Here is a 16,008-nt window from a genome sequence, read left to right on the forward strand (position 1 = left end):
AAGAGGGCAGGGGGAGACGTTGGACAGTGTAACATATGACAAAACAATAATAATTTATGAATTATGAAGGGTTCATGAGGGAGGGGGGAGGGAGGAAGGAGGAGGAAATGAGCAACCAATATTAAGGGCTAAAGTAGAAGGCAAATGTTTTGAGAATGATGAGAACAACAAATGTACATATGTACTTGACACAATGGATGTATGTATGGATTGTGATAAGAATTGTACAAGCCCCCAATGAAATGACTAAAAAAAAAAGAGTTACAGTCTCAGAAACCCACAGGGCATTTCTACCCTGTCCTACAGGGTCAGTATGAGTCAACTTGATGGTAGTGAATTTTGTTTCTTTTTCTTTTTGTCTTGTTGGATATTCAGGTCACTTTCAATATTCCAGTTCCAGTTCCTCTCGGTAACCAACCCTTATTACTAATATCTCCTAGAATTTTCTTAGGATAAATTCCAAGGAATCTTATTTCTAAGTCAAAGAGTCTAAACATTTAAACATGTTTCTATTCAAGTTGGCCTTCAGCAAATGTTATCTATTTTCCTTTCAGCAATGTGCAAGATTGTCTGGCTCCTGAGATTCTTAGTAGCAATAAGAACTATAATTTTTAAAAATTGTAGTTTGGTACATTAACATTTTTGGATTGTTTTGATTATTGTTCCAGCGGGGGGTGGGGGGGGAGAAGAATACCTTCAGAGTTATGGAGTAAATACTGATTCATAGTGACCCTTGATGACATAGCAGAATTGTCCTGATGGGTTTCTGAGACTGTAACTCTTTATGGAAGTGGAAAGCCCCATCTTTTTTCCTGGAGAGAGGCTGGTAGTTTGAACTGCTGATCTTATGGTTAGCCGCCCAACTCATAACCTAAGCCACCAGGGCTTCAAAGTCCTGTAGGTGGATGCAATGATGGTCCCAGAACAATGAACGTGTGTAAGTGCAATATGACATGGTCTCAATGCCTGAAACAGGAGGAGAAAACATGATCTGGACATTCTGTTCAAGGATAAGTTAAAAAAATACTGCTATAAAATAATAGCAATCTCTATTCAACCTTCAACATATTCTCTCTTTAGAGCGCTATACTTCTGAAGACAGGGTTTCCATTTCTAAAATTCTTCCCTGAATAATTCTGTCCTCTGCAATGTATACCATGAATAAAGGGTAACATTGACATCCTCAAGGTTCTGAAATTGTGTTCCTTTGAAATGTCCTTTGAGTTGGGAGTACATAAAGAAGCCTGAAGAGACAAGGTCAGGGTTATAGGGTGGATGCAGTAAGTCTTCCCTATGGAATTCTCATAGGAAACTCCTTGTTACCCTCATATAATGAGTTAGTGTATTCTTATGATGGAAAAAATATCTTGGCAAAACTTTTCTGGGCTTATTTCACCATTAGAGATTTTATAACCCACCTTCCTATGACCATCCTATGTCCTTTTATGAAAAGTGTCAAGATGACCACTTTGGAATTAAAAACGAAACCAAGTTGTTATTATAACCTTATAAGCTGACCTCTTTCCTCTCTGCCTTGAATTGAACTGACCCTGTACATTCTATAAATCCATATAGATAAAGCCTTCAGACAGAGTTATAGGAGTAATGATTCCCTAGGGTATGGGAAGAGAGGGGATCAGGGGAGGGGGAGAGGGGAGAACTGAAAGCAATGACAACTGTATAACCCCACTAGATGGAAATGAATAACAGAATTGTGGGTGAATGGATACATTGGATGTTGTAAAATACTGCAAAAAAAAAATAACAATAATAATAAGGGTTCCTGGGGGCTGGGGTTGGGGAGTGAGGGCACAGAAGGGAGCTAATATCAGAGAGTTCAAGAAAAAATATTTGAAACTAGTGGAGGCAGAAATTATACAATTATGCTTGATCTAATTGAATCATGGATTGCTATAATATCTGTAAGAGCTCCCAATAAAATGAATTTTAATAAATTATAAATTATCAGCTGTCACCAGGGGCTCAAGTGGAAAGTGGGTGTCATAAGAATGATGAAGTCAACATATGTACTAAAATGCTGGACACAGATGACTTATGTACAGATTGTGATGAGTTGTATGAGCCCCTAATAAAATGATTTTTTTAAAAAAATAAAATGATTAAAAAAAAAAAAATAAAATAAAAATATCAAAATGTTAAAAAAAAGACACTAGTTTTGATCAGACCTTGCTCTCTTGGATAATATTGATAAATCTATTATTAGACACTGAGTACAAACCACTCATTAAAATTTTCTTCATTACTGTCAGGGGGGTTTAAATGGAGAGAAAATGTTTTGAGAAACGATGTACAAATGCGCTTTACACAATTGATGTGTGTATGGATTGGGATAACAGTTGTATGAGCCCCTAATAAAATGTTAAAAAAAATTTTTTTCTTCATTACCTTTTATCTTGTTTAAAGACTGATGGATATACCAGGTCTTTGAGCTATCTGATCTTAGTGTAGCATTTTGTCAACCATCCAGCAAAAGGTTTTTTAGAAAATGATGTTCACTTAAAATTGAAAATGTCAAACCATGCGACTGTCCAAATTCAGTAGCTATCACTTCAATGACAACTCTACTGTCTCCTTCCACTAGCTTTGGACTTTAGTCACAGTGTCCTTATTCATTAAAGTTTACAGCCTTCCTTCCTCTCTTGGCTCATCTTTGAGGACTTCCTTAAAAAATATTCAATTCATCTAAAATGATTGCTTCATATGGGCCAGAAATCCTATAAATTGATAGCAAAGCTTCAATGATTTGGGAAGATTTTCACTTGAGTTTTGTCAAAAATTAGATACTAGTTCTGATCTCAAATGTATTCCATAACACCCCCCCCAATTGCAAAATTATTGCCATCAAGTCAAATCCAAGATTGTAACTCTTATTGACAGTAGAAAGCCCTATCTTTATCCCATGGAGTGACTGGTGGTTTTGAACTGCTGATCATTAGGTTCAAAGCTCATTGTGCAACCACTGCACCACCACGGCTCCTACATAACACAAAAGTATCCTCTACTTTTCCCCAAAGAGACTACACTAATTTCATGTCAGTAATGTCCTGTTTAGCATGTTCACTCCTGTGATTATTCTATTTTTTAATGGACAATTGCTTCTGCCCTCCACCAACCATGTGTAATTTCTTTTGAGAGCAAAGAAAGTATTTTTTCATGTCATAATATATTTGTCTTCTTTTGCAGGGCTTAACATCTCTGGCCAAGCAGTGAGAGTTTAATAATATTTAACTGTTGAAAAAGTAAACATTTATATGAATTCATTCACTAAATAAATATTGCAATTACTATGAGGAGACACTAGGCTAAACATGCTCTTTTTCCTCCCTAGGAATATGAAACACATTTTTCCAATAGCCTCGTATGATTCCTTTGACATAGGAGCTTTAAAGCTGATCATCATTCTTCAGATGCATTCTTTTTACACTGATTTCTCACAGATAGGATTTTTAGCATTACATGTTAAACATATATTGCTCGGAGACACCTGCGCAATGTTGCTCCTATGGTCCCTGCGCCTTGGCCAGGTTGCTGTCCTGGAAGCCCCCGGCTGCCTGTCTGCAAGAGCCGCCGCAGCCATGGCCCTCCTTTCACAGCGGGCCCGCACCGGCCGCCTCGCCAGCCCAGCAAGGAGCTGCTCTGAAGCTGCAGCAGAAAACAGGCAAGAAAGCTCTGGACACGTGTGGTGGAGATCTCAAAGAGGCAGGACGTTGGCTCCACCAGGAGGCCAGAAGGAGCGCTGGAGCAAAGCTATCACGCTCCATGGGAGGAAGACCGAGGAGGGCTTGATTGGCTGCTGCAGCAAGGCAGCACAGCTGTGCTAGTTGTGTTGCTAGTGGAGGTAAACGCTGAGATAGATGTGTTTCCAGAAATTCAAAATGTCAACAGTTGGTCCAGCAAGTAGCTGTTGGAACCTTGCTGCATTGTCAGAGCCTTATGGAGCAACTGCCCACATACAGTAAAGGCTTCCTGAATTCTTCTGAACTCTCTGAACTTCGAGCTGGGCCTGACAGAGGAGGCTCGCTCAAGGATCAGTTGGCCCTAGCAATTAGTAATCTGGGAGAGAACATGACTCTTAAATGCGCTGCGTGGGTGAAGGTGCCCTCTGGGGTCTATGTTGGCTCTTACCTCCGCGGAGCAAAGCAAATCTCCTCGCTCCACAACCTGGTGCTGGGGAAGTATGGGCCCCTGGTCGTCTGTGAGACATCTGAACCAAAAGCGAACCTCGAAGACGTGGGTCGCCGCCTTGAGCAGCATGTAGTGGGCATGGCTCCACTCTCTGTTGGCTCCCTGGACGATGAGCCTGGGGGAGAGACAGAGACCAAGATGCTCTTCCAGCCCTATTTCCTAGATCCCTCTATCACGTTGGGACAATATGTGCAGCCCCAGGGCTGTCTGCCGTGGACTTTGTGTGGTTTGAATGTGGTGAAGGGGAAGATGCAGTCGAGGCTGAGTAGGTCCCAAAGACGCGGGGCCCGGGAGAAAGTGGGTGTTCTTACCTGTGGACATCAAGGCAAAAGGAAGCTGATTCCTAAGCCTCTTCAAACCCAGGATTCATTTTTTAGTTTATAAAATAATGTTAAATAAAATTGCTTATAGAATGAAAAAAAAAAATATATATATATATATTGCTCTATTTTTGAGAATTTTACTATTTGCTACATTTATTTTAAGCAACAATCAGTATTTAACATGTAGATTAAAGTGTTTTTGCTGAAGTAATTTCACCAAAGCTGAAACTTAATTGATTCCCTTGATGACGATGTTCTTTTGCATCCAGCAGTCAAGTTGTCTCAGTTCAAGTATCTATATTTAATAGCTAAAGGATTCTATTTTCGCAGTCTCTAATTGATATGAACCATATATGGTCTACCTTTCTTCTACCCCAGTGACTGTCAAGCCAGGGCTGACTCACAGTGACATACGAGTGTCACCGCAGAACTGAGCACCAGAGCTTTCCAGTGACTGGTTTTATACAAGGAGATTATCAAGTGGCTCTGTGAGTCACCTCAGCCTTGGCTAGTGTTTTGAAACTTTTGGTCAGCATAGGAATATGTTCACTATTCACATCATCCAGGAACTCCATGACTCATTTAAATATTCTTATACATTTAATGCACTGACAAGCCATTTCTCATTAGGTGTTTTTTTTTATTTCTCCAGGAAAAATAAACTTATTTCCAAAGAGTCTATTCAGACTATGGCAGACCCATAGGACTGATAGAACTTTCCCATAGAGATCTCAAGCTGTAATACTTAAGGAAGCCAATGTCCACCTGGATACCCAGCAAAGCAGCTGGTAGAATAAAAAACTACTGACTTATTAATTAACAGCCAATTGCTGCATCATTGTACCAACAGGGCTCTGTATTCTATTTACTTCTGTGTTCTCTGTTTCTAACATTGTGTCATGTTCCTAACTGCTACTAGTTACAGAGGTAAAAATATAGCCACTTGGGGTTCATGAAATTAATAAAGGTCACGTAAATATTTTAAAGAGTATTTAGTCTATGCTTGACATAATTTCCCTGAAAAATAAAATTAGAATGTTTCCCTGCTGCCATGGAAAGACAGGTTGTATAGACTGCTTAATGGATCCCCAAATTAGTAATTAATTGCTTCCATAAAATGTAATTATTTGAAATATGTGTTTATGACCCTCCCACTTTAGCTAATCTATTTTCCCCGACTTTCTTTGAAACACCTCATATGAGGTCAATTTAGATGTTTTACAAAGCAATGCATTGGGGTGTTACATTGGGGGAACATGGTCATACCTCAAAAACCCAAAGCATTAATCTGCAACAAAATTTGAGAGCAAAACCCATTATTCAGAAATGGTTGTTGCCAAGAATTAGATAAGAAAGTACACTATGTTTTAGAAAAAGAACTGAGTGACTGATAATTTTTTAAAGGGTGGTAGTAGGTGAGAAGGAGGCTGTGAGAATTGATGAAAGGATGAATTCAGAAAAAACAAAATTCATCCATCATTATCAGGTGATTTTGCAAATAATTCTGCATGGCACTGATGCGAAAGTAGTGAACAGTTGCTCCCACATGAGAATCATTTTTCTAATAGATAGAACAACATATTTCATAACATCCCACCCCCCAATACTCAGACACAAAGTTCAGTAATGAATACAGCATGGCTTTAGTCTTCTGGAAAAACTATGTAATTTTCTCAAAGATATCAACTCTGCAAAATGTGATAATACCACCAAAAATTGCCTGACTTTGAACTTCATAGGTATTAAGATAATACATGCCAGCAAATGATCAAGAACAAAAGCGAACAGAGAAAAAATTAACAAGACTTTATGAACAAATATGTATAGCTTGAGTTGTCCCAGAAATGATTATTTGAGAAGATACACCAAAGGGACTTAGAAGCTCTACCAAACTGGACACACTTAATATGTGTTTCTCATCCAAACTTGTTGCCTCTACAAATCTCATACCATCGAACATTTCCAATCACATATCATGACATTTTCCTTTTCTCAGGCTGCTCCATAATTAATCCTAGCTGTCTAGATTTATCAGAAACAATTTAGAAGATTACTAAGAATTGTCTCTGAACATCCTCTAAAAATAGAATTCATATACCAACTTAATTTTAACATGATTATACAACATAATCATGTTATCCTTTGGATGCATTTGAATTATGGTGTTGGTGAGGAATGTTGAAATTACCATGGACTGCCAGAAGAGGAAACAAATCTCCCTGCAAGTGTGTAGCTATGGTGTTCCTTAGAAGGCGGGATGGCTAGATTATATCTCAGGTACTTTAGACATGCTATTGTGAGGGACCAGTTACTGAAAGGACAGCATGCTTTACAAAGTAGAGGGTCAGGCATAAAGAGGAAGACCTTCAATGAAATAGATCGACACCGTAGCTGCAAAAATGAGTTAAACATGGAAGTTATTCTGAGAATGGCTAGAGACAAGACAGTTTTTCACTCTGCAGTATGGAGGGTCCCTCTGAGCACAACAGGTCGTCAATGGAGTTCTTGTGTTGTGCAAGTCACTAACGTCCCAACAACTAGTCAGAAGGCTGGAGGTTGGAATCCACCCAGAGAAACCTTGAAAGAAAGGCCTAAGGATCTATGTAATTCAAAACACTGATTCACATAGTAAATCTATGTTAATTCCCTAGTAAATGCATGTGTTATAAAATGAAATTATTTGAGGCTCTTCTACCCATTCTTTCTTTAACTGCAACCAAATGCTTGGATGTATTTGTGGTTGTTAGGTTCTCTTAAGTCCTGCACCATCCTCACAAGCATTCCATTTGAGTCAATCGTTGCAGCCATTGTGTCAATCCATGCCATTGAAGGTCTTCTTTGTTCACTGACCTTGAACTTAAACAAGCAGGAAGTCTTTCCCCAGCAATTGGTCTCTCCTGATAACATGCCCAAAGTTCACCAGAGTAATTTTTGGTAGGGGGCCCTGGTGATGTAGTGGTTATGCACTGGGCTGTGATCCACAAGGTCAGCGTTTCAAAACCCCTAGCCCCTCCTTAGGGGCTTTCTATTCCAGGAAACAGTCAGTCTTGGAAAAACATAGGGGCACTTCTACCTGACCTATAGGGTCGCTATGAGTTAGTATCAACTCAATGGCAGTGAGTTTGGTTTTGATTTTTTGACTCTTGGTAGGTTCCTGTTATCTTCCCTCATAAAGCCCCCAAATTTTGAGTATTGTCTGTGAGTTCTGTGTCTTCTACAGCACATTATACAGTCCATCTAGAGCAGAGTGCAATGGGAGTTAGAACTGGTATAAGTATAGGGTAAAATTGGATGGGGAGTGAAGGCATGTCTGACCTCTCCCATGTGCCAATCAGCCTTGGGCTGGTGTGAAGTTCGGTTCTTCTCCCTACTAAAGCCAGAGCAGGTCAGCTGTGGCCCCAGTGGTGTTTGTGGATAGACTGACTTGGATTAACTAGAGTTGGGTAAGGGGACCGGCGTGGTGCAGCATAAATAAACGAATCCCTTGGGGTACACACCAAGGGGTAATCAGCAAGGATTAGTTCAGAATTTCTCGTGCTTCACTCTTGGCCACACGCAGTCAGGGATGAGCACCTTGTGATGACACTGATTATCAGAGGACAAGTTCACCAATTTTCACTCTTTTGAGTTTTTAAGATTTACAGCATAGATACCTTTAACTTTAAAAGTTATCTCAGAACATACAATGAAACAATTGGGGGTCCCAATTTAAGTAAAATGATGAAAATTATTTTTGCCAAAGAAATTAGGCAATGAGAGTGATAATAAGTAACAGTTTTTCTCTGTATAAGTTCATATATGTATAGCAACCAGGGGATTTCATTTGTCATTGGTTAGAATGTCCTGATCAAAAAAGGGTCGGGGAAAGCAAAAAGTTTAATTCTAAATGGAATCCCGGCTTTCGGCAGCCATTGAGGCTAGCCACACACCTGAAACTATTACCCTGAGACAATCTTCAATCCATAAGCCCCAAACCAAAACTTTCCTATGGAAGTTTGCTTAGACTCAAACAACATTAAACACAACAATAAACATTCAAAGTAACCCAATATTATGGACCAGGGATGTGAATAGCCTTGCTAACATACAGAATGCACTGTAAAGTGGATTTTTGAATAGGCTATTCAGTCAAAATTTAAAACCCTATGATCTAATCTCTTGCTTGATCCATTTAAATTTGTTCTAGTTTTTAATATTTGCTGCTTTCTTTTCTCTTGAAGGTTTTATGCTTTATTGTGTTATTCTTGTTCGTTTTTATTTGTTTTGTAATGTTTTCCTGTCTATGAAATTCAGGATATCTTAATCTACTGAGACAGTACCTGGATAAATGGTTCTTTAGGGCACAGCAGGGAGGTTTGGGGGAAATGTGGAGCTAATAAATGAGCAAGAATAAAGAAAATATTCTATAACTGATTATGGTGATAATTTTATAACTCTTCTAGATGTGCTTAAATTATTGACTTGTTTCATATGTGAATTATATACCAATAAAAGTGTTGAAAAAATAAAATTTATTGGAACAATTTTTTAAAGATATTTATTTATGTGAGATTAACTGACTGCAACTTCTCAAAGGGCTATTTTAGAAGCTCAACGAATGGAGGGGTTATGTTAATGGTGGTGGAAAAAGTTGAAAAAAATATAACAAAAACAATTATGCAAGTGCAATGTAAACAATGTGACTAAATTGAACATGTTGACTTGTTTGTTTATTTCTTTCCTAAGTAGACAATATGTATATTAGATTCATTCATGTGCTCACTGCTATTGAATTCATTCCAACTCACAGTGACCTCATAGGCACAACTGTTCCTGTACGTTTTAGAGACTGTAAGTCGTTATAGGAATATAAAGCCGCATCTTTTCTCTTACAGAGCAGCTAGTGGTTTTGACCTGCTGGCCTAACCTATTATGCCACCAGAATTCTGAAATGTCTATTAAGTGAGAGTGAGGAATTACACACACACACACACACACACACACAAACACACACACACACCCCAGTTAAAAAAAAAAAGCTCCAGGGTGTCCAGCCCATACATACGTGACCTAATTCAAAATAGATGGGCTTAAACCCTCTACAAGCAGTAGATAGCTGAAGATAACTTATCCTAGCAATATGTTTGCTTTATTTTCATTAGGGTGCCTTTAAAAACAAAAAATTTCAATCAAAACAGTGCGTTCCTAAGAGATCTGTTGGGCCCATTCAATTCAATTCAGAAAGTTACATTGACAAATTTTGAAATCCAAAGAGGTAAACATGATAGATTTTCTCAAAGGACACAGGCATTTTTGAAGCGAGCTTATCTGGAAAAGTTTTAAGAAAAATGAAAACTGCATTGGTGAGAGAAGCTGTGCTGAGGGATTTTTTTTTTTTTTTAACCATCACAACATGCACTTGCTTGTTCTTCAAAGATGCCAAGTGCTGTCCTTGAAGAATTCCACTGGAAAGCCTTACTGACCTACCCTACATCCCCATCTTCCCGCTTCAGACTTCTACATGTCCCCAGAATTCAAAGAACATTTAAAAGGAACACAATTTGAGTATATTAAACCATGCCGTTTACACATGATGTGCATCAAGGAGCAGAGAACCCCTTGAGGAACAGATATGGAAGCACTAACTGCCTTCAAAAGTGTATAGATCTACATCGAGGTTAAGTCTAGAAACAATAGCTTCATGTTTTGATTTTTTTAAATACTCATATCCTGTGATTGTATAGCAATACATTTGAACTTACCCTTCTATATGTCACTTGTTTTGTTTGTTTTTTAACGGACGTGGTTGGAAGAAATGAGCTGAGCATCACTGTGTAGAAAGCAAGGAGAGACCCTGAAAGAGATTGGCAAGATGGGGAAGAAGCTGGACACTTTGGAAAAAATAACGGCCATAAAGGAAAAAGAAGAAAACAAAGAGGAGGGTGTGAGGTAGGTGGCAGCGGAGTCTGCCTGTGCACCATGCTGAGAGGTTAGGGCTGAGGAGCTGCACCATGCCTGGAGGTACCACAGCACCAGGCTGATGTGTGGAATGGGTATCCCACCTCCCTGCTCCAAAACCCCTTTTAACAAATTGCCCTCAGATAGAAGAATGTATCAGATAGTAAACTGATAAGAAAAGATACTACATCGGATCGGAACTGTAAGGCTGAGAAGTGAAAACACTCATTTTATTTTGATTCAAATATATTAATGTTCATAAGGTCTTCTCTTGTCATGTGGATCTGCTTATTGTAAATTCACCCTATTTCCATATAACCTGTGATACACAAGTGGAATTTCTTTAAAGCAGAACAATTAAAACATTTTAAAATAATTTAGCCAAAACTTAAAAAATAAATCTATGCTTAAATTAAATAATTCTTGCTGTTAAGTTCCCTCATACAAACATGGTAAGAATTACCCCATCATTTCCAAGATACTAACCAATCAAATTCATAATTATTTTTATATTCACAAGGTTCTAATTCTGAAATTATTCTAACACCTTACACTCAATGATTATTCCTCACTTTACTTAGTTAACTTTAAACTCCAAATGAGTTTAACAAATTTTCAAAATGAATGGAATCATGGATAAAAATTCTAATCATCTGTTGGAATCATATGTGTAAAAACGATCTAATATTGTGTTGCAGACATGGTTGTCGTAAGTCCTATGTGCTTATTTGTATTTAAATTTAATTAAAGTTAAATAAAACTTTTAAATTATTTTCCTCAGTTGCATTGCTGACATTTCATAGGCTCAACAATTATGGCTAGTTGCTACCACGGAGGATGAGTAGGTTATAAAATATTTCTTTCTCAAAAAAGTTTTCTTACTCAGTGCTGATCTAGAGATGCCTACTGTTTGTTAATAACTGGGGAAACAAAGTTTCAGAAAGCTTACATGATTTGATTAAGTTCATCTATGGTTGACAGAGAGCCAGGCATCAAATCCATATTTCTGAATCCTAAGGTTATTGCTACAGTAACTGATCTAAACCATTCTCAAAAGGAGCTCGCTCGCTTTCTCGCGCACACACACACACACACACACACACACACAACCTAAAAGCATTCACATTAATCCATTTATAATCAGTTTATATGCAGCATGAAATCCACATCTGATGCACAAACTACAGATGCTGGAATTGAGAGGAATGGTCAGTCTGTGCTTATGTAAGTTAGTGGAGACACCCAAGAGAGCCAATTAAAAGATAGCTTTTCTCCTAGAACATCTTTATGTGAAGAATGGTCACTGTTGATTACATTAGCAGAAGGAAACAAAAGGAAATGAAAAGAGAGCGTGATTGATACTGTTAGCAAGTATCAGACTTGGGTACTCTGCTTTTTCCAGAAAATTATTTTATTTTACTATGCATTCATGTAAACAGTATATGTACTATTTTTATGCATTGTAAAGGCTTTTTGAATTTTCTAAGATTATTTTCAAATTTTGTAATTTAAGAATAGTTCTCTGTACTTTTAGTTCTTTGCGCTTTGTAATTTCAAAATACAGAGAAGTTGTAAGAATTGAGCAAAGAATAGCTGCACAACTTTGATCAATTTTTGTTTTATCTGTTAACTCTATTACTCTTTCTTGCTTCATGAAATAAAAGCCAAAAACTCCAGCATCCTTACCCTTCAGATCTAAATATTGGTCTGACTGGTTAGGAAAGGAGGAACAGTAAATATGAAGTGGACTTGGAGTCTTTATTGACAAAAAGTTCATTTCAAACATAAAAAGAAAATAAAAATCATCACAATTGGACCAATAGGAAACATCCTCACAAATGGAGAAAAGACTGCAGTTGTCAAGGATTTCACTTTGCTTGGGTCCACAGTAAACATCAATGGAAGCAGCAGTCAAGGGATCAAACAAAGCATTGCACTTAGTAAATATGTTGCACAAAGTCTCTTTAAAGTACTGGAGAGCAAGATGCTTTCAATTGCCTCATATGCATGTGAAAGTTAATACATTAAATAGGGAAATGAAGAATGGATGCATGTAAGTTATAGTGCTGGTGAAGAACATGAAAGTCCCCTCCAAGCATTGCCAGAAGAACAAACAAACCGACTGTGCCTCCCAAACTAGGCTGAAATTAAGCAAGGATTGTGAGGATGGCACAAAAGCTTTCTGTACATTGGGTCACTATGAGTCAAACTTACTCAGAACAGTCGTTAGCATGGTCACCGATCTTCCCCTAGGTCAAGCACCATATATTTGTCTAATTCAAAGGAAGCACAGATATGAAGATTTAGAAATTGAATTAATAGGACTCCTCAATTTAAAAGAGTGGTAATTTTGAAAATCTTTTTTCTTTTAAGTTATAGGTATGTATATATGGTGTTAAAAATCCTATTAAATTAACATTTTAAAAGAGGAAAAACAATAGATGATTAAAAAGAGATAGATTATTATAAATACAAATAGATGATCATAAAGACAACGTTTTTTCCTTTGGTATTATCACAAAATGTTTCAGCCCCTCCCCCGTTTTAAGCATTTTATTGAGGGCTCATACCGCTCTTATCACAGTACATTTCTTATTTTTTTTAAAGCAGGCTTTATTTATCTCGCTTGCATATTAAGTTAGGCATTTCAACTGAGGTAGGCTCTAATATTTTAGTTTTATATTGCAGTGCATTAGTCAAGCGTTTCTACCCAAAAGATGAAAAGCCTTGTACTTCATAAGTGTAGTTAGACTCTCTGTCAAGAGGCTAGTGAAAATCTAACCCACCAAGCAAATGTTCAGGTCAAAAAACAAATGTACAAATGTTCAGGTCAAAAAACAAAAAACAAATATATAGCTATATACGTAACTGTAATTTAAATTGATTGGTTTGTCCATCATTTAGACATGACTGTTAATTACTTTCTTACAAAATATGGTGGAAAAATAAAATGTAATATATGTCCTAGAATGGTGCTTCCAAAGATTAATGAAATCAGCAGTCTTGTGTCACCTGATGAGAATTTCTGGATTCAATGTGCATGTGGAAGTTTTGATCTTGGCATTACCAAGGCCTCAGCAGGCATTTCAATGTGGGATCGTCTGTGATCTCAGAAATCCACTTCATAGCAAGGAAGAAAATAGCTAACATCTGCCAAAGAAATAGACATATATTCACACAGGGTTTTATCTAACTAAAATAATAACTTATAATTGCAGCAACATACAAGTACATACTCAATAGTCTTAAAGGTAGATGATAGGTGATAGACAGATGATACATATATAGATAGATGAGAGATAGATAGATGATGATAGATAGATAGATAGATAGATAGATAGATAGATAGATAGATAGATAGATATTGTTTTTCTTAACTTCATGAGACAAAGCTAGGCCTACCCCTCCCACCCTTACCCTCCAAAGTTGCTCGCACAGAAAATACTGCATTGTGTGTGGGGACAGTAGAAAATGTCTTTTATGAAAATTGGCTGGAAATGATTAAAATAAACAGCTGTTAGACAAAGGTGTAGCTACAGAAAATAGCAACTAAGTAAGCACCAAAATTGTGCCCTTGTCGGAATATCTGACCTCCATCCTTTATAGACACTTCACCTTAATATCAGCTCAGTAATACAAGCCAAGCTCAATAATATTTGACTTAGCACAGCACATTATATGAAAATTACAACTGCCTGTTCTTTGCTTTCGCTGATAAAAATTAGTCTCAAACTCATTTATTTCATTTTCTTATCTTTCTATACTCAGGAGAGCGAGTACAACCTGTCAGGGCCCAGGGAGGCTCTTCAATACAAAACTCAACTTTTTAAGTTGCTGAATTTCCCCTCACAACTGATGATAGACATTGTGACGGAATAGAAACAGCTCAGGGGCACCCACAATGGCACCCAGAGTTCACGCCATATTGTCATACCCTAGCTCCATTTTTGGAGCAAGTTGCTCACTTTTATTGGTTAAGATTGTTGAGAAAATCTTGATCCTAACTCAGAACACTGCAACAATTGAAGAGGAAAAGAATGAGCGGGTGAGGCACAACAGGATTCCATTCCATTGTTTCTTGGGATTGATAGGTTTATCCTGCCAACTAGGCTTCCAGAGGAACACGTGGGCAGGGCTTACTCAGGCTTGAATGGAGGGTCATGGGATAAATGGCTTTCCAAGGTCCACCCACTTCTCTCTTTCTCTCTGCTGATCAGACCAGCGCTCTGCAGTCAGAGCTAGTCCTTTGCCTTCCTCAACCACATGCTGCCAACCCACAGATCATGTTGCCTTGCTGTGCGTGCATCCCCAGCACTTGAGGTTCCACTGTGCGTCTTGAGGATCCACTGGGACAGCTTGGCTAAGCTCCTGCTCTACTGGCCTCTGCTAGGCCTCAACTTCTCATCTCCCTGCTGTTGCTGCCCCACCCTGCTTGTCTTGCCTGAGGGCAAACTCCATTGTCTGATTCCTTGACCTTGGATCAGCAGTCTAAGTGAGTTGAAGGACCTTCAGTATATTAGCTGTTCCATGAAAGTGAGTTGAACTGAGCCCTCTGTGTTGCTGTGTGGACTAATTAGCTGTAACATTCTTTCTCGCTATATAAACCACTCTTTTAATATATATAGTCATAAGTGTGCTGGTTTTGTTTCTCTAGAGAACCCTTCCTAACACACTTCTGCCAAAGATAAACTTTCCCTCCATTTATTCCAAGTCTATCCCAATGCTTGTTTTCAATACTTCCAGAGACGTCTTTGTATCAACTGCTTTGCTAAATAACTATTTTTTGCCCACTAAAAATTATTCCAATACCAGGTTGCTATATTCACCAGGAAGATATTATATTGGTGGCATTGCTCTCCTCAAACCCTCTCTCAGTTCTGTAGAGCCCGTTTCAAATGCCAGTGAAGAATAGATGCTTTGTATTACCTTGCACATGGCTCTATTAAAACAAAATAAAACAAGGGGAGGGGGGGCACTGTTGTTGTTCATTTGGTTCCAACTCACAGTTTTCCTCCAGGACATAGTATAAGTGCTCCATAGGGTCTCCAAGGTGCAAATCTGTATTGGAGCAGACTATCACATCTTTCTCCCATGACATCTCTCTCCCATGTAGCTAGTGGTTCATTTTGAACTGCTGAACTTTCAGTTGAACACTTAACCACTGTCCCAATCAGGCTCCTTACACACAGTTATTGTTAGAAGTGATGTCCAATCAGTTCTGATTCATTGCAGCCCTTCCTACAGAACACTGCCCAGTCCTGCACCCATCCTCATAATTCTCCTACGTTTGAGCCCATGATTGCAGCTACGATGCCAGTCCACCTTGCTGATGGTCATCTCTTTTTTGACTTCCTACTTTACATAGCATGATGTCTTTCCCCAAACACTAGTCTCTCTTAATAAGATTTCCAGAGTATATGAGTTGAAATCTCACTATTCTCACTTCTAAGAAGCATTCTGGTGTTCTTTTTCCAACACATATTTGTTTGTTCCTTCTTCTGGAAGTCCATTGTATACTTAATATTCTTCACAAATACCGTAA

General features: G+C 38.2%; 2 pseudogenes; one reads left to right on the top strand and one right to left on the bottom strand.

The window, feature by feature from the left end:
• Positions 1-3,512: 3,512 nt before the first annotated feature.
• LOC101656168 lies at positions 3,513-4,475 on the top strand (annotated as a pseudogene).
• Positions 4,476-10,507: 6,032 nt separating this feature from the next.
• On the bottom strand, positions 10,508-10,686 carry LOC115873043 (annotated as a pseudogene).
• Between the last annotated feature and the right edge of the window lie 5,322 nt (positions 10,687-16,008).

Source organism: Echinops telfairi, unplaced genomic scaffold (assembly GCF_000313985.2).
Source record: "Echinops telfairi isolate 266 unplaced genomic scaffold, ASM31398v2 ScPeMD7_4;HRSCAF=17, whole genome shotgun sequence".
Taxonomy (NCBI): Eukaryota; Metazoa; Chordata; class Mammalia; order Afrosoricida; family Tenrecidae; genus Echinops; species Echinops telfairi.